The 26,038-nt window shown below is 44.5% G+C and overlaps 1 protein-coding gene across 4 annotated transcripts in view; it reads left to right on the top strand.

Moving 5' to 3' along the window:
- The window catches only part of LOC128342137 (uncharacterized), a 326,129-nt gene extending 305,482 nt beyond the window's left edge, over nucleotides 1–20,647 (top strand). For 2 of the 4 annotated variants that reach the window (XR_008314788.1, XR_008314790.1), the window contains one exon: nucleotides 20,555–20,647. The gene's annotated coding sequence lies outside the window, so the exon portion shown is untranslated. Of the gene's footprint in view, nucleotides 1–1,756; nucleotides 1,835–20,554 lie in introns of those variants that run through there. The other 2 variants (XR_008314789.1, XR_008314791.1) reach the window with 2 other exon arrangements.
- Nucleotides 20,648–26,038: the final 5,391 nt, after the last annotated feature.

Genomic DNA, 26,038 nt, shown 5'->3' with positions numbered 1-26,038 from the left:
GATAGAGGCACTTCTGGGCCCATTAACAAAACCTAAGAAGCTGTTCTTTGCTAGTCTTAATAAAGTAGTAAAGGGAGACAGAGTTCTTGCATTATAAAGAGATTACAATACACTGTAAAATGATATCATGAAACTGGCTGATAGAATGGCGTGATTGAAGTCAATAAATTATATCACAAACCCAGTTTATTTAGGTTTGGATGGACAGTACACAATAAATGGTCTGCCAAAGTTTTCAAAAAATGACTTCACTGGCAGAATGTGGTAATAACCATTTATTCACTGAGAGAGATCAGTACTTGGACGAGCCTTACCAGATCTTTCTTTCGTTTATATTTAATATTCCATTGATAGCTCATAAGTTATCCACAGTTCAAATAGAATTCAGGATCTTGCACAACTGTTGGCAAATAATAATGTGGAGATGTTACTAGCATTCTAAAATCGTAGTGCATCCCTCGATTCTTGCAGAAGCAAATCACAAATGCACCATAGGTGGGCTGTTGCTAAGGAAATGAAGTCAGAAATTGTTAGAACTAACTCAGTATCATTGGACATGATCCAATCCAAACCAAAAGAGAGAAGTAATGTGATGTGGCCATTAGAGTGTTGTCTTGGACTGAGTTCAAATCCCTCTGAAACTCATTAGACTGCTTTGGGCAAGCTACATTCTCCCTGTAACCTAGCTCAAAGGGTTGCAATTAGGAAAAATATTGATATTTATACCCCATATCACTGTACATGGTGCTTTACAGATTTAATATAAGCAAAATACCCATTCCAATCCTTAGGAACTTGCAGAGAGGGGGCAACAGAAGAAGAGGAGAGGGAAGGGAAGAGATAATCTTGTGTGCACTACTTTTTTTGGTGGAAGGGAAGGATACAATTTTTAAAATATTATCTTTAGTCCAGTCACAGACAAAACTCATTTGGCCACTTCTTCAGACTGCCATTAAGTCCATTCTGCACCTATTGTAGCTTTTATTCCGCAGCCACCTTCACCTTTATTTTTAATAACAAAATGCCTGTCATTTTGTGTATGTGGAGGGATAACTTTACATTATCAAGAGGGGGTGAGTGTGGTGTGCCTTTGTATGTTTGCACACAGAGGCCCGTTGTACCTATATGGATGGGGGCCAGGCCACCTTGGCGACCTCAGCCACTGAGAATCAAGACAGCCCATCTGTGCATTGCCCCATCCTTGATTCTGTTTCTTGATTATGCTAGAGGGTGAGAGAATGCGAAGAACTGGCTTGTTCTGCTTTTTGGTTTAATATATTGGAGGAAAAAATGGTAGGCCTGGGTTCTCTTTCAATAGTAATGGATAAGTGAGGGGAAATAATACCAGTGCTCCATGTTATTCAATGGCCTTCAGCCCACTAACCCTATACTTCCTTAAAGGATGTTGGGAAACACTTACTGCTGGGCAATTTAATAAAAGGAGGAACAACAATGAGGATTTATTTACAGGGAAGAACAACAACAAACTGGGAGCAAGGGAAAGAATACAAATAAGTACACAATATCAAAGGTAAGTCAATATCAAAGGTAAGTAAGCATCAGGAGTGACAACTCCTGATGCTGTACTTGAGGTGATGTAACAAAGGCAGATTGTGTCTGCTCAGAAAAGGCTCAGTCTTTTCTTCTTCTTTTCCCAAATCTCCAAATATCTGTGTCTCAAATCTGTTTACTCTAGTCCTTTCAGAATCTCCTCTTCCCCAGTCTCCTCAAAATCTCTCTCTCTCTCTCTCCTCAGATCCTCCTTTCAAGATTTTGACTTTCCTTTTCCTCAGTCCTCTCAGAACTCCCTCAGAGCCTCTCCTCTAATTAACTCTTCTGTGTCCCAAAAGGACGACACACTCCCTTTCACCAGAAGTCTACATTCCATAGGATTACACAAGTATAACAAAGAAAAAGTAATTTTGTTTTATGTATTTAGAACATGTTAAGCCATCCATCACTTTAACTGTGGCAACTCACAAGTCATATTTATTTTTTATTTAATTTGAAGCACATTATTTAAAGTTTTATTGACTTCAGTAGAATGAAGCACGTGCTTAAGTCTCTACTAATGGAAACCTATGAGACTTAAAAGTGTTTAGTGGGCTTGTACATATTCATTTTACCTTATCTTTGTTCCATAATGTCCCTGCAACTTCTGCAATTCTGTGCTACTTAAATAGCAGTTTCTTAGTGGGGGGGGGGAGAGCGGGAATGTGGTGTGTTTTTTTTAACTCCAGAAAATTCTAGAGCAGCTGTAAAGCGCTGCTGCCTATAACAGAAAATTATGGTTGGTTGCCAATGCTGTGAAGTCATGGATTTCACATTTAACACTTGCTGTGTGCTCAAAGGTGCTAAGAACCGGCAAATACATTTGACTGCCAACTTCCCCAGCAAACGGTTATATTATCATTAAACCCTTTATGATGACTAGCAATGTGGATGCAATCCAGGTCGGACCAATGGGGGGTAAAACGTGAGGGGAAAAAATCTTTGCTGGGATGTAAAAAGCTATTTAAAACTTGTGGATAGTCCCCTAGGTTCCTGTGTACTGTGTTGGTTAGTTAATATAAATGAATGTTAGGCTGAGGAAGGAAGTGACTGAAAATCTCTCGAGTTACTTCTCCCATGTGATGTATCACTTGCCAATGTAATGCAAGACATCCTTATGTCAGATCCATTCTGTTTAATTCAGCATAATTTTGAGTTGTTATTGCTTCATGATCCCCATCAAATTCCATAATAGCCATTGGTCCCTCCCCTTGTGGAATTGATTGGTTATACCTTGTCACATTATATTTATTTATTTATTTAACATATTTTTATACCACCCAAAACATACATCTCTGGATGGTTAACAGTAAAACAAAGTAAATGACAACAGAAGAAGTTAAAACATTACAATTTAAAATTTTAAAACAATGTTAAAACTATTAAAACAGTATTTAATTAAAAGCATGGGTGAACAGATGTGTCTTTAAAGACATTTAAAGAGTAGTCAGAGATGGGGAGGCTCTTGTTTCAACAGGGAGCACATTCCAAAGCTTCAGGGCAGCAACGGAGAAGGCCCGTTCCCTAGTAGCCACCAGATGAGCGGGTGGCAACTGCAGACGGACCTCCCCGATGATCTCAATGGGTGGTGGGGTTCATGGTGAAGAAGAAATTCTCGTAAATACCCATGGCCCAAGCCATTTAGGGCTGTATAGGTTATAACCAGCACCTTGTATTTTGCCCGGAAACTTATCGGCAGCCAGTGTAGCGCTTTCAATACAAGAGTAATATGATCTCTCCAATATGACCCAGAGATCAACCTGGCTGTGGCATTCTGGACCAAATGTAGTTTATGGACTACATACAAAGGTATCATTATACTTAATTCTCTTAGCCAGACACCAGCCATGCGTGGGGATGTGGCAAGGCTATGTGTGCCCGGCGAGGGAGGCACCTGATTGGCTGGATGCCGGTTGCCTGATGTTCACCGGACTGAAAACTAATGGCAGCGAGGAGAGGCAGGCAGCAGCGGGCCCAGCCGCATTGGGGAGGTAGAGGAGGTGGGCCTGGTTATGCTGTGGTGGCGGAGGCAGAGGTGGCGGGCCCGGCCGCAGCGGGGAGGCGATGGCAGCAGCTGGCAATGGCTGCTGTGAGGAGGCGGTGCAGAGGAGGCGGCGGTGGGCCCAGGCAAGGCGGTGGCTGGCAGCCGCAGTGAGGAGGCGGGCATCAAGAGATGGCAGCAGAAACCATGGGTGGGGAGTGGGTCGGAAAGCAGCCTGGGGAAATGGGGGAGGAGAAGCAGGCAGGCAGGCATTGGGACCGGAGACTGGGGCAGAAGCTGGGGGGAGGGCTTGGGGGAAGGGAGTGGGGCTGAATGTGTGACGCCTGTTGGAGGCTGGGGTGGAAGGGAAACAGGCAGCGGGGCTTCCCTGTTTGCCGCCCGGGAGGAGGAATGGCGTCGGCAGGGCCCTTTTTGGCTACCCGCTTGGAGATGCTCTGTGCAGGTCGTGGTGGGGAGGGAGGAGAGGAATGGAAGCGGGGGAGGGCAAGAGAGACTGGGGCAGGAGGGACGATGAGTGGGGAACAGCCGGCCCCAAAGAGCACACAGGTGCTCTGTGCGGGGTTGGCTAGTAGAGCATAAAGCGCTTTGCAGTAATCCAGTCTGGAGGATTACTCCAGAACCACTGTTCTGAGGTCGTTTATCTCAAGAAACAGATGCAGCTGGTGTATCAGCTGAAGCTGATAGAAGGCACTTCTGGCCACTGCCTCAATCTGGGACACCAGGGAGAGGCTTAGATCTAGAAGCACCCCCAGATTGCAAGCCTGTTCCTTCTGGGGAAGTGTGACCCCACCCAGAACAGGCAGATCAAACTCATCTCCCAAGTTGTCACCTCAGCATTATATCTCAACATGTATGTTTTGATTATGAAGAATTCTTACATATACTACTACTACTACTACTACTACTACTACTACTACTACTACTACTGTATATGCCGCTTTTCAACAAAGTGTCCAAAGCGGTTTACAAAGAAAAGTAAAGAATAAATAAATAAATAAGATGTCCCCATGTCCCCAAAGGGCTCACAATCTAAAAAAGAAATATAAGGTAAACACCAGCAATAGCCTCTGGAGGGATGCTGTGCTGGGGTGGGATAGGGCCAGTTGCTCTCACCCTCATAAATAGAAGAGATTCACCCAGGGGCAGAGCCACCATTGCATGGGGAGAGATTTCCAAATAATAGCAATAGCAATAGCACTTACATTTATATACCGCTCTATAGCTGGAAGCTCTCTAAGCAGTTTACAATGATTTAGCATATTGCCCCCAACATTTCTGGGTACTCATTTTACTGACCTCGGAGGGATGGAAGGCTGAGTCAACCTTCAGCCCCTGGTCAGGATCGATCTTGCAACCTTCTGGTTACAGAGCGGCAGTTTTACCACTGCACCACCAGGGCCAAATAACCTGGGCCACCAAATAACCTGGGCTGTTGCTCTCAGGGGCTGCGCCTCGCACCCCAGTCATGCCCCTGCACGGAAATTCCAACCAGCACTGTGGCCTTCATAGCGTGGGTAGGATGGCTTCTCCCCGATTGCAAAAGCAGGGAGAGGCATTCCTGGCCAGGCTGGGAGTCCAGCGCTGGCTGAAAAATGGAGCCACATGGATATACCACTTCACTTCACTCTGCAGGTGGGAGGGGATCATATTTGTGAATAACACTCCTGTTTAAAAAAAAACACTTCCTGCATTTAGGAAATTATCACATCTGAGCAAAAGGTTCAGTGTGCTACCTCATTCTGTGCGATTTAGGTCTGATTTATATTGGACATAGGCCATGTGGGAAGCCATTACCACATATGTTTTCAACACATGTTTACTAACACAAAAACGCAAAATATGTGCACTGGCCCATTTGCGTGTAACATAAGCACCCGAGTGGTGCACTCACCTGGGACACATTGATTGCTGGTGTGTTGACATTTACATGTAAATGGTCCATGCATGTAAATGGTCCATGCATGTAAATGCATTTAAATGTGACCAGGTGCATGTGGAAAGCTTAGATGAGTGTGGACTTTCCCCATGACCTTCTCCCCCATGACTTTCCTACATGACCTATAAATCAGGCCATAGATATAATAGCTCTGAGAATGATTTTACAAACCATAAGCTACAAACATGGTTATACTTGCCATGTAGACGATGCTGAAAATGGCACCACAGTCGTGAGGTTTTCATCTCCAGCTTTGAAGCATCATTAAGCATGTGACTCAGGGCTATTGCTTAGAGTTTCCCTCCTGTGTGTTGTTGCAGACTTCTAATGGGGGCAGAGAAAACAGGAAGTGGTGGCAATGGCTGACCCAAGCATTCTGGTGCTTGAGGTGCAGAAAATAATTATTAGTGTTGCTGTTATTGTTATGGTCTGACATACTGCACAAAGCAACACAGGTGGTAGGAGCCCTGTCTATGCTGCTGCTGTGTGTGTAAACAGCTCTGGAAGATTTGCCCCCTGAGGCAGTTCCGCTGTGGCATAAACTTGTGCAAATGCAATTGCACAGCAGGGTGCTCATTGCAAATAATGGGTGTCCTGTTGCACAACTGCGTTTGTGCAGCTTTACACCACAGCAGAGCTGCTCTGGAGCACAACTCCTCCAGTGCTGTTTACACATGTGCAGCAGTGCGGGCAGGGCTCCTACTACTGCCTGTGTTGCTTGGCACAGTATGTTAACAACTATTATTGTTAAGATTTATTAGTATGCTGCCTTTCAGGCCAAGCTTCTCAAAGCAGTTGACATACAACTAAATTAAAACAAAACAATCAGGTTTTTGACTGCAACTTCTGGTGGTTTTTAATTGCCACCAAGAAGAACCTGGCAGCAGATGCTAGTAGCAGGTAATGAGGTTTCTCCCCTATTGGGCCAGAGATGTAAGAGCAACCCCAGTTGCTGTCTCTCCCCCCCCCCCCCACCCTGCAGCAGCTATACACAGCAGCAAGGACTAGGGGATGAGATGGCAACAGTACTCACCCCAGTCCATGTATTTTGGGTGCTGCTGTTGTGGGAGGAGGCTCAATGTAAATAGCTCTCAGGGAAATCCAAATGGCAACTCCCTATCACTAATTATCAAGGGGGCAGGATTTATTCTAATCTGCATCTGGACACATTTTGTGGAATGGTTTTTTGTGCAGTGGGAATTAGGTTTTTGTGCATTTGGGAATATGGGAGTTTAATAAGGAAGAGAGTTGTTGAAATAGATGAGAAAAAATGGCTAGGTTCAAGATGGCAGACACCTGAATGTCTGAGGCAGAAGTGGGCTAACTTGCAAAGATGGTAATTATCAATTAAGATTGCAGTGAAAGGAAAGAAGGCATATTGCTTATTACTAGAACTTCTTGTTGTTAGTTTGATTTGCTTGTTGCTCCTCACTCTACTGAGCTCCTTTTCTGCCCACTGTCATTAGGCTCAGTTGCCCACTGCCTAATTGTTCCTTTCCTCTCTGAAGTTGAACCTTCCTCATTTTCAGTACTAGAATTAGGCTGCAATCTCACAATGAGAACAATTGAGCCTAAAGAGTTAACTGCAATTGACAAGCTGTGCTCCCATAGAGTGTGCTGTTTGAACCCAGAATTTCCAGGATATCCCAGTTAAATTAACCAATCCTGGTTATTTAACCCTGTTAAATGCTGGTTAACTGCAGTGAGTGATTTAGCTGGAATAGCCTGGAACTTCCAGTTTCTCATGATACACACTGCTCGAGCGTGCAGGGCTTGTTGATCATGGTTAACTCTTTATCCATGATTGTTCTCATCATGAGATTGTGGCCTTAGATTGTTTCCTCTTGCTTCACATTGCAGAGCTACCAGGCCAGAGCTAGGCAGGGCTGGTGTTGTGTTTTGAAGAACTCTGGGCAACTCCTGTGTACTCAGTGGGCTCCTGCTCTACTACCTCAACCATGCCATATATCTTTGAGATCCACTCTCTCCAAGAGCATTCCTGGGTTGGCCACCACCACCAAATAATTGTTACCCTTCCCTCCTTATTGTCACAGAATATGCTGGTGGGAAGGGAAGCAACAGCCTGCTTTCTGACCCAGATGAAATTGAGGAAGACGTTAATCCTCAGCCTCTTACTCATCTCTCATCAGCCAGCCAAGAGTCCATAGCAGTGAAAGAAGGACATGTAGGCAGAGGTTGTTCACTCTGAGGTACATAGGAAGCTGCCATATACTGAGTGAGACTATTGGTCTATCTAGCTCAGTATTGTCTTCACAGACTGGCAGTGGCTTCTCCAAGGCTTCAGGCAGGAATCTCTCTCAACCAAGAGGTTCACACAGATGAGACAGTAAATCTCTTCTGGAAAGGTTTGTATGGTTATGTGCAAAAAGACAAGAGTATCTCTTCTAAATAGCAATGGGACAAATTGTGGAAATGGACGTCGGATGTAAATCCCCCCCACCCCCCGATTACCTGATGTGCCTTGAAATCCCCCACCCCCCGAGTGACAGTACTACCTGCATATACTTCATAACCTTGTGGGTTTCCAAATCCTTGTGTGTAAATCTTTGTAGATAAATCATGTACAAACAACCACTTTGTATATAATTGTGCTTTGGCAACATACTGTATGCTTTGGTAGTTTGTTGGTTCAATTAAAAAAATCTTGTCCTAAAAATAAATAAAAATCTTGTCCTGTTTTGGAGATGCCAGGGAGGGAACTTGGAACCTTCTGCTCTTCCCAGAGCGGCTCCATCCCCTGAGGGGAATCTCTTACAGTGCTCATACTTCTCATCTCCCATTCATATGCAACCAGGACCCTGCTTAGCTAAGGGGACAAGTCATGCTTGCTACCACAAGACCAGCTCTCCTACACTTAGCCCTGTGTGGCAGTCCAAATTGCACTCAGGTGCCCACCCCAGTTCTGAGGAGTAACATTGACATAACAAAGGACATAGCATCACTTACAGAGTGGCAAAAAGATCAGAGGATGCTAAATGATTCTCCAGGAACTCTTTCACCAAATCCTTTTAGCACTATTCTGTGTTAATGATTCAGAGGTGAGAGGCTGTGATTTAGCTTTATCCTGTTTTGGTTTTGCTCATGTTACTTATTTTGAAAGAGAGAAAAACCACTAGTATTTGAAAAGGCCTCAGTGGGGAGATGGGGAGGAAATGAGTTATTGAGGCTTAGCCCTGCAGAGTGTTTAAACTCACATGTTAAACATGTGAATAATTTTGTTGACTTTAGTCAGATGTGCTTCACTGCTAGTGAGAAGCATATCTTATGTCTGATGTCTTCTCTCAGCTTAGAGGAAGGAAGCCCCAACCTAACAACAGGGAAACGATTATCAGTGAGGCACTTTTTTTTTTTAATTAGGTGGAAATCCCTGGTCATGATATAATGGTGGAGAGAAGCCCCATGGCCCACATGCTACCTTGAAGAGATCTGGGGTGCTGCGTAGGTCAGAACTACTCACATACATCCACAAAATGTGCTGAAAGAAATATAAGAACTGCTTTGCTGGATTAGATCAAGATGAAGATCCATCTAGTCCAGCATTCTTTCTCAGCAATGACCAGCCAGATGCTGTTGGAAGACTCACAAGCAGGGCATTATGGAAGTGGCTGACAGCGCAGCCTAGTGTGGTCAGTGCTGCTGTAGGCTCACAGCAAAGCATATCTTGCATTTTTATGCAAGAGTGCAAATACTTGGAGGAGTTTGCCTGGTCCTGGAAGCACTCCTTGAACTGGGAACAAGTCAAGGACAATTAAGTAAAGGATTTCTGGTCTAAGGAGTGTTTCCAGAGCATGGATGAACTCTTCAAAGCAGGGGCGTAGCTAGGGGAGAGGGGGCTCATGTTCACCCATCACCCCGGCAGCCTCTCCAAATGAGGGAGATAATGAAAAAAATGGGGAGGGGTGTGACCGGGGGATCCTCAGGAGCTGGGGGCCCCAGGTTCTTTGAACCCATCCACTCAATTATAGCTACACCCCTGCTTCAAAGTATTTGCACAATCACCCATGCTTCACTACAAGATCACAGCAGGGTGGGGAGATGAGCACTGCCCTGTTCATTACACTGCATGTCATCCAGCCACCCCAATATACTCGTCCCTGTAACCAGAGATAAATGGCTTATGAATAGGGAGACAAAGGATGTCCATACTTTAAAACAGATTTGGTGTGTGTATTTGTGTTTGAATTACAGATTTATGAGTGCTGTCCCTTGAATATGGATTCCCATGGTGGGCTTGTAAGTCCAATTGGATAGAACTCTGAAAGATCAGGGAGTACATGGCACCATAATATACAACATAGCACATGACGTTTATGCTGGTGTGGTGCAGTGTAGTGACCAAGGGCTAAACAAGACGAGATTTGTTATTGGATCTCCTATCTTATAGATTTTCTTTTAAAAACCACCAGAAAGATAGCACGTGGCTCAGGACCACGGTGCTGAGAGGAGAGGTTTAACACACACACACCCCGGACCACCATTTCCCCAATCTACAGTTTAAATTGCTTCTTTTCCAAGCTGCCATTTATGGGCAATATGGAGGGAATTGCATTATTACTTGTTAATTCATAAAACTGATAGGTTGCTTGTGTCTGTCTATCTTTCTGCCTGTCTACACAGACTCATAGTAACAAAATCTGGGGTTGAGAGTTGGGTAATATTTGAGAAATTTTGCATTTGGGAAATTGACATCAGACTGGTTGGTAGCTCTCAGCCCTATATAAAGGTTCACATGTAGTTATCAAATGTGGACTTCTTAGCCACTCCTCCCCCCTCCCTCTATATGTGTCTGTTTCTGTGTGTGTAGCAGAGTCAAATACAGGCTTTATGAATTTGATAACAGAATGGAATAGTGGCTAAGAATGTGAGTTGGAGAGTCCACAATTCAAATCTCACTTCAGCCATGCACTAACTTGGTGACCTTAAGCAAGCCACTTTCTCTCAGCCTCTCCCCTGCAATGTGGGATAATAAATCTACCTTACATTATACAGATTGGAAGGATGATAGCTAATGTATCTCTGCACACTCTAAAATGCAATATAAATTCTAAGTATTGCTAGAAGAACACAAAGAGGCTGTTCATACTTGCAGCCTAGCCCAGGGTAGGACAGCCCAGCCTGGGATAAGCTGTGCATGTGAAGTGATGGGATTGATCCTGATCCCGGCACTGACCCCTCGCCAAGCTCAAGTTTTTATCCTGGCATTCAGCCAAGGTTAAGCGAAACTATGGTTCACTTAGCCTTGGCCGACGATCATCTGAGTGATCGCTGCCGGGTTAAATGGCTCCCCCCAGGCCTGCGGCCTTTCCCAGCAGCAAGCTGGGGGGGAAGGAGTGGCTACACCAAGTGCAGTGGGTGGTCTAATGAGAACAGCTGCCATGTTCCTGCCCCAGGGCACCTTTGGATGCGGGGGGGGGGGGAGTCCGCCCACTCCTAGTTCCTGTGCTGTGGTCGCCGCACCACTGCTCATGTCAGCATGCAGCATGGCAGAAAGAAGGGTGGCCTCTGCTTATCTGCCGGGGAAGGCAGGTGAATTTCTTCTCCACAGCGCACCCAGCGTCGGTCCCAGCGCTGCCCCACCAGGTAGCCCAAGATTTTTACCCAGGCTTTTACTGAGGTAAGAGGGCATGTGCCCTCTTACCTCAGTCTCCAGTCATGTGGCAGCCCGTTCTACCATAGAGGCTGGGGGAAAGAGTGTCCTGGCCTCTAGACTACTTTTAGTGCACTGCGCAAGCAGCACGGTGCATTATGGGCTTTATGGAGGCCAGGCATCTTTCCCCCGGCCTCTCTCTTGCCATGCTGCTCACTGAAGCAGCAATCATGTGGCCTCATGGTGTGGTGAGAAGGAAACTAAGAGCCAGTCATGTGGTGGAAAGTAAGAATGCTCTTGTCTCCCACTTCCACCCTCCCTGACCCCAGGATTGATGGTAGTGTGAACGACCTTTATGTGTCCTGGAATACACATACCAGATTTCATTCTGATATCTCAGTCTTTCAGGCAGCTATCACATTATAATGTATTTTGGATTTTCCTTCCTGCTTTGAAGATGGGAACAGAGGTGAGCTCGTGTTTGAACTGTAGGATGGTGTTTGAAATGTAGGATTGTGTCCTGAACAGGCATACCGAATTTTGTTTTGATATTTTGGTCTTCAAAGGAGATATTATACTGCAGGGAGATATTGTACTGCAGACAGTTATGCTGAACAGTCAAGTTAAACCAGAGATCTTACTTCTGTCTGCCAAATGTTTACCTTAACATCTCTTGAGTTCAAGTCCATTGATTCTCCTTTTCAATACAAACATTAATTTCTACATACGATGTTCTTTCCCTACGGGCATTGACATTTTACTAGTCTTTGTTCTCATTTTTGTTAAAACACATGCACGCACACACTTGCTACACTTATAAGCACTATCTTTCTTTTTAAAGAAAAGAAATAGAAATTATTTATTTTTAGATTTTTTATGGATTTATGTTTGAAATTTGGCTATGGTTTTTTTCCCCGGGTGGGGGTTTGTTTGTTTTTTGGTCATTCCTGTAGAGCTAGACAGGAGGGTTAATGTGATTCAGGAGTCCCTGTTCTGGTCATGTACTGTCTCGTCATGTCTTTTCAGTGTCTAAGATTTATTTTTGTTTAGCTTTCTTTCGCCATTCACATTGAGGTGACTATTATTAAGATGTGTTTAGAGTACACTCTTTCCTCTTTATTTTGAGCTTCTGGCTGACTACGCTTGGTAATTACATGTAACCACTTCACTTTGTAATATATTCCCCATATTTCCCTTCCAGCTGACCTAACGCTTTCATACAGTAACATACTACAAAGTTCACTAACCCTTTTTATCTCAAGGCGTAAATGGGCCTCTGTTGCTTCTGCTTCTTTGAAATCCACATAATTCCTTCTAAGCAAACTTCTTTTCAAATGCAGATAACGTAGAGGACTTTCTTCCCCCATCCCATTTTGCCCCTGAGTCCAAGGAGAAAGGCTCATTCACCTTCTTGCTGTATGCTGCATAATATCTATTTAGTTATTTTAATTACAATTTGCATAATGGTGTTGCAACTTTTATGTGAATATGATATCTACCTAACGGGCTTGGATATGAAGTGTGAGGAGATCTCTTATATTCTGATTACAAGCCACTCCGAAATCCATATTTGGTGTGCATTTGGAAGCTAATGTAGTAGCTAAAAGTGAAGACCAATGTGATATATTTAGGAGGGCAAATAGCCCCCGCTGACTGAGTGAAGAGGCACTTTTGAAAGTGGTGATTCTCTTATATTTAGCACGGGGAGAACAACTACCTTTACCCAACCCAGCACAGCATCCCTCCAGCGGCTGTTGTATACCTTGTATACCTTATAATAATGGAAAGGTCCTTTTAAAAATGTGAGTGGAAAACAATATAATAATCCTGTGAGGTAACACACTTAGTCTTGAACAGAGATGCATCAGGCAGAAATTCATCACGGGCATCTCTAGGAAGTGATTAGGGAATCTGCACCTGTTAAATGTCTGCTTGGATGCATCCCTCCCCAGCCCAATGTCCAACTGAAAGAGCAAGGCAACGTGTAGCTGCATGGAGCCTCATTTCTAAAGCCATCATCATATACCAGGCTGTACAAAGTCTATAGTACAAGCCTTATATGATGAGGAAGTTATGATGGGCACCTTAACTTGAAATTTCCATTTCTTTTAGAGCACTTTAAAAAAACTCATTTCAGAGCACTTGTTTAAAACTCCAGGAAACCCTGAGGTACAATCACTCAGTATTCACTGTTTCCTTATCCGCGGTAATTGCGGAGAATGGAACCCCCACGAATACTGAGGTTCTCCTTTATAAGAGGCTATATAACATGTAAAGGGCTATAAAAGGGTAATTATATAATCTTAATTGTGGGGGCGGGAAAAATAAAACCACACATTCATCAGATATATAAATATTCAACAAAACATCTACTTACCAGTGAGGATATACTTAGGCACAAGTGGACTAACTTGTGACTGCCTAGCCGATTTCAACCAAATTTGGTACAATTGTAGTGAGTGACAGTTGTAGTGAGTGTCATCCACCCCAATTCAAGATGGTGGACACATGAACATCCGGGACGCAATTGGGCTAACTTGCGAACTGCCTAACTGATTTGAACCAAATTTGCTACAGGTGTAGGGACACATAGGGGAAGCTCAATGGCATAGTTTATAATGATGTCATCCACCCTGATTTAAGATGGCAGGCACATGAACATTTGAGGTGCAAGTGGGAACCGATTTGGATTTTGTACAGTTGTAGGGACACATAGGGACACCTCAAACACATAGTTTGTGATGATGTCATCCACCCCAATTTAAGATGGTGGATGCAACTGGGCTAACTTGTAAACTGCCTAACCAATCTTAACCAAATTTAGTCAAATTTGTAGTGATAGTAATGGGAAAGTAGGCAGATCCGTTCATACTATAATTTATACTATAATTTATTTATTATTTTATTTTATATTTTTAATTTGTTCAATTTCTATACCGCACTTCCAAAAATGGCTCAGGGCATTTTACACAGAGAAACAATAAACAAAATAAGATGGCTCCCTGTCCCGAAAGGGCTCACAGCCTAAAAAAAAATATAAGATGGACACCAGCAACAGTCACTGTAGGTACTGTGCTGGGGGTGGTTAGGGCCAGTTACTCTCCCCCTGCTAAATAAAGAGAATTACCACATTAAAAAAGTGCCTCTTTGCCCAGTTAGCAGGGGTTGCCCAGTTAGAATGTCCTATCTAAGCAGATTCCACCACCACCCCGCCTCATCAGACAGTTTGCCTTGGTGTAAATTGTATTTCTTTGCACTCACCATGGGGGATACATTTTGGGCAAGCTCCATCTTGATCTGCTTCAAGCTCCATCTTGATCTGCTTCACCAGGGCATCACATGCACTGCAGTTAAATAGTACAAGTTTTGTACTTACTTCCACCAGAGCTATGCACAATAAGTTACAGTGCAGTGAGAAAGGGCTACCCGTTTTGCAGGAAGGAAGCCCAGAAGCGCTGACCTCCCTGCAGACGATCGTCCTGCTATCCTTGGGTGGGGGGATTGCCTGCTCAGACAAGCACCGGCTCCTGCCAGTAGCTCTGAGGGTTGGAGTGCTGGGATGTGCTGTCCTGTGTCACCCCACCCCCTGGCTGACCCACGATCAAATGAACGGGGGTTAGGAGGGAGGCTCCCGTTTAGAGGGGAGGCTCCGTAGGCGGGTTTGCCACCGTGGTGCTGCCAGAATCGTGTCAGATCCCAGTGGCTCACATGCACATGCAAAACCGGGCTGTGGGCTCCCTTAGCCCAGTTTTGCATACACATGTGAATAGCCTCACCAAGTAGAAAGGATACCAGCCCCACAGGGACCCTTGTAGTGGTATAATCTTCTATAATAATAGCCCACATGCCTGCTAGTCCATCTGACTGCCTCCCCCCCCCCCAAACCACATTGTCAAGTTGAAGTTTTGTCAGGAATATGAGAGGGAGGGGAAGATAACTGCTTCTGATTGGGAAACTGGTAACCTTAAGAATGAGCCCCCTAAAGGGCATCCCCTCCACAAAATGCAAAGGGGAACATCACTGTTTTCTCCTGCTTAAGGGAGGCATCAGTGCTTTTGCTATTTTAGCAGCCACTATTTACCTTCATCTCAGGCCTCTTTGCATGCCTTGCAACCAACTCATCTCATACTGTGAAGCAAAGGCTACTACACATTATGGAATCGGGAAGAAACAGGTCAAGAAATGATTTAAGTATACAGAGGTGAGAGATAACCAGCATAGTTACTGTAACAACGTGGCCAAGTGGGCCAAACAATGTGAATACAAACAAGAAGACTTCTAGGACAGAAGTAGTTTTATGGACCTTCACAGCAGGAAGTGCGCAGCGAAGTAGACCTAAGCACCTTTAGACTCACTGTGCGGATGTAGCGCTGCCCACAGTAGAAAGCACCCTGCAACTTGGCATATTGTTTCTGCACCAGCATTCTGGCCAGCCATGTTTTATAACCATGGCTTTGCACATTGCAGCTTCAGCTAACTATGGTTAGCAACAGTGCTGATGCAGACATAAAACTAATATTGGCTGAAAAGGGAGGAAAGAATTCATGCATAGCAGGGGAGGAAGGAGGGGACATGAGAGCATGAGTCCACTGAGCACTCTCAATCTCCCCTAACCATGGATGCAAGATAGGGCAGCGTTGCATCTGAACTACTTTGCCAATATAGACCTTACCACCTCTTCTTATTCCCTCTGCTTTTTGTTTAGGCACCTTGGTTGTTTCTTCATATGCACATTTCTAATAATCCAATTTCATAATTTCCAATAATCTTGTTAAGCACTCGCTATGCTTAACATAAATTAAATTATCCTGTTAAATTATCCTGTTTTGTTCAATCCAAAAGTTCTGTTTTCCAGAACATGTTAAATTGGGGAATTAATCCTCCCTCTCACTTTTAAAGAGAGCACCAGTTCCAGAACCATATGCATTTTCAAGCATATTGCCTAATGGCCCATTCCCAAGACATTCTGTGCCAGCAAGCAAGTGTCCAGAAAGGAGCTCGCTGGCCTAGCTACATGTCACAAGCATGCTCTGATTTCCAAGAGATGCATTTTTACTTAATGGTGAAGTGGTATAACACATCAGTAAGACGACACAGAATGAAACCAGCATTCTCATCTAAACACTGGGGAAAGTGTGGTTTAATTAACTCGTATTACCCTACTTGATGTGGCTTTCCAAAGATACCAGACTTCTGCAACATGATAGTGAAGTATGGTGACGAACTGTGCAGCCAGAAGAGATCTGAAATTAGTATTCCTCCCAATAGTTGAAGGTGATAATCTAATAGGTTCTCGCAAAACATTAGAATAATAGCATTTTATAGTTGGAAGGTACTTGGAGATCTTCTAGCTCAATCACTTGCTCGATGTAGGAAATCGCCTCAGCATCAGGCTCTGAAAACTTCTAAAGAAGGCGAGTCCTCCATCGCACATGGCAGACTGTTCCAGTGTCATGTGGCTCTTGCTGTTAAGGTCCAGCCTGAATTGGTTTCCTTGTGGATTTCATCCCACTGACTCTAGTGCTGCCCCCTGGAGCAGCAAGGACCAAGTCTGCTCCTCTTCCTCTGTGACAGCTCTTCAGATATTTGAAGAAGGCTATCTTATCTCCCTTTAGTCTTCTCCAGGGTAAACATGCCTCGTTCCCTCAACCATTCCTCACAGGTTTCCAAACACCCCACTATCTTGTTGCTTTCCCCTGAGTCCATTCTGTTTCTCAAGGTCCTGCTGAAAGTGGAGGGCCCAGAACTGGACACAGTGGCTCATGTTCAGCGCAGTATAAGGCGGTGTTATGGGAACTGCTTGCACTGCTGTAAGGCTTCACAAAACATCTCTGTGCTGCTGCAGAGCCGGGCTGTCCGGCCCCTATTAACTGGTGTACAGTCGCACGATACAGTGTTGCTTCCAATGGGAATAATGGAAGTAGCGTCCCAGCATGCAATTGTGCAATGATTAGGAGGAGTAGAAGAGCCTGGCTCTGCAGGAGTGTGGGCAGTTCTGTAACCATTCCCATTACTGAATGGAATGCACTGAATCCGAGCCACTATTCCAAGTGAGGTCTGACCAGCACCCAATACAGTGGAATTATTTTTTCTCATCATCTGCACACCATGCCTCTGTTAGTGGAGCCTAAGACTGCCTTAGCTTTTACAGCAGCTGCATTGCACTGCCTGCTCATGTTCAGGTTACTATTCAATCTGTTACTTGCCAAAATAGTGCTGGCAGCTCAGAGTCAGTGGAAACATAGGAACTGTATGGCTAAAATGTAGGGACTTGGTCATTATGTCCAAACTCGCTTGTCAATTACATGAAAGCATGGATTGTGATGAATTGGAGAGCTTTTAGGAGAAAAAAGGCTTTCACTGTAAGCACCTCAAATCTCCTGAAGAGAGAGGGTTAAAACCAAACAAAGTACAAATGCAATTCAATTTTCTAATAATTGGGTACACTTTTATTTTGTTAGTGTAATATACTTCTGACAAATGAAATTTTAAATGATTAGTAGGACTATGCATTAAAAAAAATATATCATCCTGGCATGTCATGAATATGATTCCATATTCTATCAGTTCAGTGATTGTCAGTACTGAACTGACAAATATATGACTATGTCACCATATATAGTGCTTTCTTAAAAAAAAACAAAAAACGTATTCCTATAGTTTATTACATTTGTACCTTTAATGCCAGGATCCCAGGGATTCAGCTAGGATGGTGGATGGCAACATTCTGGGCTGACGTCCCTTTGAGAGATTGCCAGTTTCCTTCTGCTTCATATTGTCATAGAATCAGAGAATATTAGAGTTGGAAGGGACCTTAGAGGTCTTCTGGTCCAATCCCCTGGACCAGGAAACTACAGCATCTCTGACAGATGGCCGTCTTTGTTTGAAAACCTCCAGCTAAAGAGAGCCTACTAATGCACAAGACTCTGTTCCACCGCTGAACAGCTCTTACCAGTGGTGTATTGGTGGGAAACGGCGCCCAGGGCTGGCCGGCCCTGAAATGGCGCCCCCCACGCCGCCCCCTCGGCCCCCACGTACCTGGTGGCGGTGCGGCGCCCCCCAGGCGGCAGATCGCCGGCGGTGGCGGCGATTCGGCGGCGATTCGGCGGCGTGCGTGCGGCGGTGTTGGCGATGGCCTGTAGCGGGCCGAGCGGCGGCGCGGCAGGTCGCCCGCGGCGTTGGCATGGCCTGTAGCGGGCCGAGCAGTGGCGCGGTGGATCGCCTGCCGAGGACTACTGCAGAGCGGCGCCGAGCCTGCCTGCACTCGGCAGGCGATCCGGGGGGTGCGGGGGGGGAAGCCACTTTTTGGCACCCCCCACGTGACCCGCCGGGGTGGCGCCCGGGGCACGTGCCCCCCTGCCCCCCCTATAGTTACGCCCCTGGCTCTTACAGTTACAAAATCCTTCCTACTGTCTAGTCTAAATCTGCTTCCTTTACAATTTCAACTCGTTGGTTCTAGTCCTGCCCCAACAGCAACAGAAAACAACTCCACTCCCTCTTCCAAGTGACAGCCATTCAGATATTTGAAGAAGGCTGTCTTATCTCCCTTTAGTCTTCCTTTCTCCAGGCTAAACATCCAACTCCTTCAGTCGTTCCTCATAGGATACCTCTCCAGGCCTCTCACCATCTTTGTTGCCCTCCTCTGAACCCTTCAGTTGTTTGCCTCCAATCTTTTGGCACTGCACCTGTTCTCCAGGAGCGCTCAAAGATTACAGACAGTAGTTCTGAGATCACATCTGCCACCTCCTTCAGTACCCGAGGGTGTAACTCATCTAGGCGCTTCCCAGATTACACTCTGAAATGTGGTCACAACGGATCTCTAAAGTGTGCTTCCACACTTCCTGTGTTGTGACACCACAGTCCCTACACTGACAGCAGAGTGCCTTTCATATTTCCAGTGCCTTGTTTCGAATTTAATCGCTGCAATATAGTGCTATGATGTCGTATATCCGGCATTTTAAAAAATTGCTGTTTTTTTCTCAGTTGAGCTTTGGCCCATTCTGAGCCTTTGCTTTCCTGACACCATACCTACAGTTTGGGGCCACTTTTGTGTACGCTTCCTTGGTTATATGGCTCTCCTTCCATTTCTTATATATGTTGCTTCTCAGCTGTGCAGAGAGTTCCCTGTGCGTCCATGCTGGTTTCTTGGGATATCTCCCATTTCCCCCTCTCATAGGAATTGTTTGTGATTGTGCCTTCAAGATTTTGCTTTTTAGAATCTTTCGTCCCTCTTCAACTCTTTTTTCTTTAGGATTTTGAGCCATGAGATCCTCCCTAGTTTTTCTCTGAGCTCATTCAAGTCAGCTTTCCTGGAAAATTCAGAGTACATGTCTGATTTTTCCCTTCCATTGATACCATGGATAGCATGGCCATTTCCCTTCAGGGCTCCCCCCACCCTTCCACTTCATCATTCCTTAAGATCTCATAGTTGCAACACTTTTCAATCCATTTGAGGCCAGAACTAAATATTACGGGGGGCATGTGGTTTCTGCTGGAAACTGCAGTTCCACATTGCCATTGCCTTTCTCTACATTTATTTTCCCTCCCACTGCACTGGTGGCACTGAAGAAGCCTGCACTGACGCAGACAAAGCTTAAGAAGAACATAAGAGCAGCCCTTCTGGATCAGGACCAAGGCCCATCCAGTCCAGCATCCTCTTTTACACTGTGGCCCACCAAATGCCTCTGAGAAGCCTACAGGCAAGAAGAGGTGAGGGCAGGCCCTCTCTCCTGCTGTTGCTCCCCTGCAACTGGTATTTAGAGTCATCTTGCCTCTGAGGCTGGAGGTGGCCTGTAGCCCTCCGACAATGTGTGACTTACAGTGAGAGCCAGTATGATGGAATGGTTAGAGTGCTGGATTGCAACTGGGGAGACCCTATTTCAAATCCTCACTCAGCCATGAAACTCACTGGGTGACTCTGAGCCAGTCACTCATCTATCAACCTAACCTACCTCACAGGGTTGTTGTAAGGATAAACATAACCATGTACACTGCTCTGGGTTCCTTGGAGGAAGAGAGGGTAATAAATGTATAAATAAGTAAAATGACCCCCACCCATGCTGCCAAGGAGCTTTGTTAAAGCATTCAGCACCTGGGGGGGCTTAATGAAGGCACAACAAATTCCCAAGATAGTAATCTAATTCTCAGAGTGATTGGCAGTCATATATTCTCTCAAAGGGGCAGGCATACAAGACTTCTTTGAGTAACTTTTCTTTTAGTGTGAAACAGTAAAGATGCCAACAAATCTAAAAGTGTACTCCTGAGCATATTTGCTCACAAGTAAGTCCCATTTAGCTCCCTGTAAAGTGTGTTTAGAATTGAGCTTAAAACATTCACATTTTGAGGTAGAATTTCATAACTTCAAAATGCAAATCTCAGTTTTGAACTCAAAATGCCACATTCATGGCAACATTGGAACAGCTGACAACTTTCAAATATTTACAATTATTTGTTTCAGCCTAACTTTGAACTTTGGCCAATGTTGAAAGACTAAATAGATGCTCAGTGTTGAGTCATTCAAGGGTGGGAGATCCTGACATCCTTTCTCAAGGTAAGAGTGGAGAGAAATGTTGTATTTTCTTAGCCTTCCAAGCAATACCTGGTTGGAATAACATTATCTCTGCCTCTCAGCACATCCATGGCAAGTCTGAGTACTTTGTGGAAAGTTGCTTCGTAAGTGTCAAGCAATTTTAGGCCAGATTTAGGATTAGAACCTGTGCTCAAACTTTAAGTGAATTAGAAGAAGTCCTATGTGTCACACTAATTTAATTACAGTGACCACATGCAGTATGCTTTGTTGTCACTAGTGGACATTTTCTGTAATGAAATTTGCTTGTGTATTTGAGTCTTTTTTTAGTCACACTGGGTTGCAATATATATTTTTAAGCACGGCATTTTAATAAAAGGAACAGAAGATTGTTAGTATCAGTTCAACAGCTAAAGGAAAATATACAAACTGTAAAAACAAATCAGTTCTAATAGTCGGAGTCTTATTGTTCCATTTATTTGTTTGTTTGTTTGATTTATATACCGCCCTTCCGATATGGCTCAGGGCGGTTCACAACATTCTGTACCATTATTATTCATAGCTGAATCAGATGGTCTCAGAGCCATTGTCTGGTTGGATGACTGTAACATGTTCTATATGGGGTTGCCTTGAAATCATTCTGGAAGTTTCAGCTGGTACAGAATGCAGCCACAGAGATGCTTGTAGGAGCACGAAAAGTGTGACATTTATGCTGCACCAACTACAGTGGTTACTAGTGAGCTTTTGAACTCAATCCAAAGTGCTCTACACAGTCTGAGACTTGGATATTTGAATGAGTGCCTATGCCCATATGAGCCTGCCTGGGCAATAAGACCAACCTCACAAGCCCTGCTTTCTGGCTTGCCATTGTCACAAATTTGGTTGGTAACTAGAAGCCTGAATTTTATTGTGGTGGCAGGCGCTGCAAGGATTTGGCAAACTGCCTCACTGACAATCTTTAAGAAGGCAATCAAGACCCTTCTCTTCTGTGAGGTCTTTAACTGAACCTTTTATAATAACTGTAGGCCATTGTAGTCCTGTTTTGATGTGCTGTCTTTTCTTGTGATTGTCACTGTTATAAGCTGTCTTTTAAGGTCTTTGAACATATGAGCTAGCATGGGGTAGTGGTTCAAGTGTCAGTCTAGGACTTGGAAGACTAAGGTTCAAATCCCCACTCATCCATGAAACTCACTGGATGATGTTGGGCCAGTCAGTTTATCTCTCAGTGTAACCTACCTTAAACATAGGAAGCTGCCTTATACCATGTCAGACCATTGGACCATCTAGCTCAGCATTGTCTACATTGATTGGCAGGGGCTCCCCCAAGGTTTCAGGCAGGAGTCGTTCCCAGCCCTACTTGGAGATGTTAGAGATTAAACCTTGCAGGGCTGTTGTGAGTATAAAATGGCGGGGGATACCATGTACACCCCTTGAGTTCCTTGGAAGAAGAGTGGGATAAAAATATAATAAATAAGATGAGATTTCAAGTCCCATCAATAAATATTCAACTGATGGACTTTCACAGCTTTCAGATACATTTGATTTTTGTTTTCCTTTAAGTTGGATATAATCAGCTTTGATATAATGTTGTCATTTTTGCTTGCTTAATATTTGGTGTCATGAGTCCTCCAGTACTTTGCATTCAAAACTGCCCTGAGCCATTTTTGGAAGGGTGGTATATAAATCAAATGAATGAATAAATACAATTCTTGCAGAACTAACATGTGAAAAATGAAATATTTTAGAAAACTACTGTAAGCTGCTCTAAACCTATGGATTCAGATGATAAAAAGAGCAGAGGGTGAGATGGCCACCCAATATATTCTTACTCTCTTGTAGGGAAAGATGACATTTGAACTAGGGGCTTCCAGCTCATATTCATACTCTTAGCCATTAAATTTCACTGGCTACCTTTTCAGTAAAGGAAAGGATCAAATTTCATCACTTCCCATCAAATAAAAAAAATATGGCTTGGTACGATTCTCCCCCTCACACACACACTTCTCTGAACACTGGTTGTTCTTTAGTTACTAATCATTAAAGTTATTTTTATCCTAGCTCTCTATTTATGCCATATATTAATGTACCAGAAGGACTGTGATGCAGCACTTTCTTCTTTACAGCACTTCTATTTCTTGCCATCAAGAAACCACAAAAAATCTAATTTTAGAGAGCTTGCGTAACATAGTGAGGTTGTTTTCACACCCAGTACCAGGGTGGGGAGTGGGGTGGTAGGGAAGGCAGGGTTTAATCTACCTTCCCCAAGATGATTGTTCTGCTTGTCTTTGGCGTGCGAGGTGTGCACCTGTACAATCCACTGCATGGATCTCCAGAGGCTGGGACAACATCCCTGGGATATCCCACAACGTACTATGCAACAAGCATAGTGTTTGGGGGATACCCCCGTGAAAAAGACGCTCTAGGCATCCATCTCTGTGTGTGCTGGGGCTGCAAGCAGCCAGAGCACATACACGATCCCGGCACGGGGATTAAGGGTGCACTTGTGGCCTTAACCTCAGCTAAAAGCCGGGGTTCAAAGTGGGGTTAGGCGGGCAAGTGGGCAGCACCAGGATCCATGCGGATCCCGGCACTGCACACAAGCAACTTAATCCAGGCTGGGCTGCTTTAGCCCAGGTTAGGCTGCTTGTGAGAATAGCCTTAGTGTCCAGGAAGTTCTCTTCTTCATATGTTGCCCCTGCCAGGAACTCACAAGGCGGCCTCACATCAACCCCTCATCTGCAACATGTATATAACAACACTGAGTGACCTACCTTATAGCATTGGTGTAAAGATTACTGAGGTTATGTATATTGAAACACTTTGAGAACACCTTGGCGCTTTCCAGGTTACCCACTCAACAGTGGCAAAATGCTTCGGTTCGGGCAAATCACATTAACATAAATAGCAAAGTGCCCAGCAGGGGGAGCAGTCTCGCAAAAACTAACAACCAGAAAATACAGCAACCTTTTTACGCCAGACATACAATGTTATAGCAATAAATAGCAGCGATTAAATCTGAAACAAGGCATCAGAAATGTGAACAGCACTGCATAGGAACTGTGGTGTCACAACACAGGAAGTGTGGAAGCACACTTCAGAGGTATGTCATGACTCCATTACAGGCTCTAATCTGGAAAGCGCCCTTGAGTGCGACATAACTGCTGCTAAGGGTTACTGTGATCAATTTCAGAGGTCCTAAATGTCATTAATTATTTATGTCATTAGTAGCATTCACTCTTATTGGGAGTGTGTCCATAACAAAGTTATGTTAGTGCATAACAAAGTGCATAACAAAGTTATGTTATGTTAGTTAGTGCTAACAAGCACTAGTTATAACACATCTGCAAAGAGCAGCAGTGGACTGGAAGCACAGGAGAACCAATATATAATTTTCCCCACTGTGGGTTAATAGCTTCTCTGGGCTGGAATGAAGACGCTTTATATCTGTAAAATGGCTGGGGATATGCAAAACATTTCAGTGTCGAAACATGGGTTAATAGCAGCTCTGGGCTGGAATGGAAAGGAAAAGAAAGGAAAGGTTGTGCCATCGAGTCGGTGTCGACTCCTGGCGACCACAGAGCCATGTGGTTTTCTTGGTAGAATACAAGGAGGGGTTTACCATTGCCATCTCCGGCACAGTATGAGACGATGCCTTTCAGCACCTTCTTATATCGCTGCTGTCTGATATAGGAGTTTCCCATATTCAATCTGGGAAACACAGCAGCGGGGATTCGTACCCCGAGAGAGCTGGTCTTGTAGTAGCAAGCATGACTTGTCCCCTTAGCTAAGCAGGGTCTGCCCTGGTTGCATATGAATGGGAGACTAGAAGTGTGAGCACTGCAAGATATTCCCCTCAGGGGATGGAGCCACTCTGGGAAGAACAAAAGGTTTCAGGTTCCCTCCCTGCCTTCTCCAAGACAGGGCTGAGAGAGATTCCTGCCTGAAATCTTGGAAAAGCCGCTGCCAGTCTGTGAAGACAATACAGAGCTAGATAGACCAATGGTCTGATTCAGTATATGGCTGCTTCCTATGTCCCTATGTCCCTAACAGCCTCCTTCTCTTTAGGCAGGTTATTTCCCCGCTATGGCTAGGCATGTGCAACACATTTAGATGTCGAAACATTTCAACTCGGAACTGCAGGTTTTGAGTGTTTTGAGTGCCATTTTGGAGGCCTATTTCCCCCTTGTTGGTTGCTTTTCTGGCAATGGTTTCCGGTTGGCTTGCTATCTCCTTGCTTCTTGGTTGGCTTGTTATCATCAAGTGTTGTCATGGGCAACTGTACCCCCATTGGCTGGGAAGAGGGAGCAGGAAACACAAAACAAAGGAATTCAAATTCAAAATATATTCAAAGGGACTGGGAGGCAGAGAGAGCCCCTATACTGTGCCTCTCTTGAGGAAGAGGATACATCATGACAGGAGAGGAGGATGATTCTGTGGTTTTTTCTTAACACAGAGTATTATATGCTGTGCTATTGTTGCTGTAACCTTCTGGTTTTGCTGATCTCAGATTGACAAAGGCAGAACTTAGGTGTTTACCTTGCTTGATTTGTGGTTTGTTTCATTTGTGAGATAGTGTTGTGGTGAGAAATAGACAGTGGCAGCTCTCTGTGTTTGTATATTGTGTAATATTTCTTGGTGATTGCTGTGATGATATCTGGCCCTGAGATTATCTTGCACTTCACTCACTGCTCTGTTCTGCTTTGCATTACAGGGTATACTCAGCCAAAAATGTGGCTGAAGAAGTTGCTCTAGTTGAGCTTATGGCTATGCTTGCTGCTAAGCAAGGGTACTGTTGTGGCAGCTGTTGCAATGCTAAGAAGTAATGTAAGGAGTCATAATTGTGTGAGAGACAGGAAATTGTGCCAGTGATGTTACTGCAGTGCAGGCACTGTGGCTGGCAGTGGATTCTGGGTTAATGATCTTTTGGGGGGGGGGGCTTTTTTGGGCTGTGTTTGAAATGTGTGTTCTGTGTTCGGAGGGACAGATACCCATTTACTGTGTGCTTTTGCAGTGTTTTTCAAAGCAGCGTTGAAAAATGCATTGCAAATTGCAATGCAAAACTTGTGTGTGTGAGTGCTGCTTGTTCTGGAAACTCAAAACACCCAATTTCTCTCCATGGGTAGCTCCTGGGGACACCAAAGTGGGTTGTGTGGTAGAGCATGATGGGTGCTACCTACCACTGAACCCCCACACACAAAAAGGGCAAGTAGGTGATTTTCTTAAAAAAATGTTTCACCTTTCTCCCAAACCTCCATATGATCCTGTGGAGGTTTGGGGGAAAGGTTAAAAAAAATTTAAGCCACCTACTTGCTCATTTCTTTTGTGGATTGGGCGGTAGGTAGCAACCATCATGCCCTATCACACAACCCCCTTTGGTGTCCCTGGCAGCTACCCATGGGGAGAAATGGAGTGTTT

The sequence above is a fragment of the Hemicordylus capensis genome, chromosome 2, assembly GCF_027244095.1.
Source record: "Hemicordylus capensis ecotype Gifberg chromosome 2, rHemCap1.1.pri, whole genome shotgun sequence".
NCBI classification, from domain to species: domain Eukaryota; kingdom Metazoa; phylum Chordata; class Lepidosauria; order Squamata; family Cordylidae; genus Hemicordylus; species Hemicordylus capensis.
This window is presented reverse-complemented; position numbering and strand designations above follow the sequence as displayed.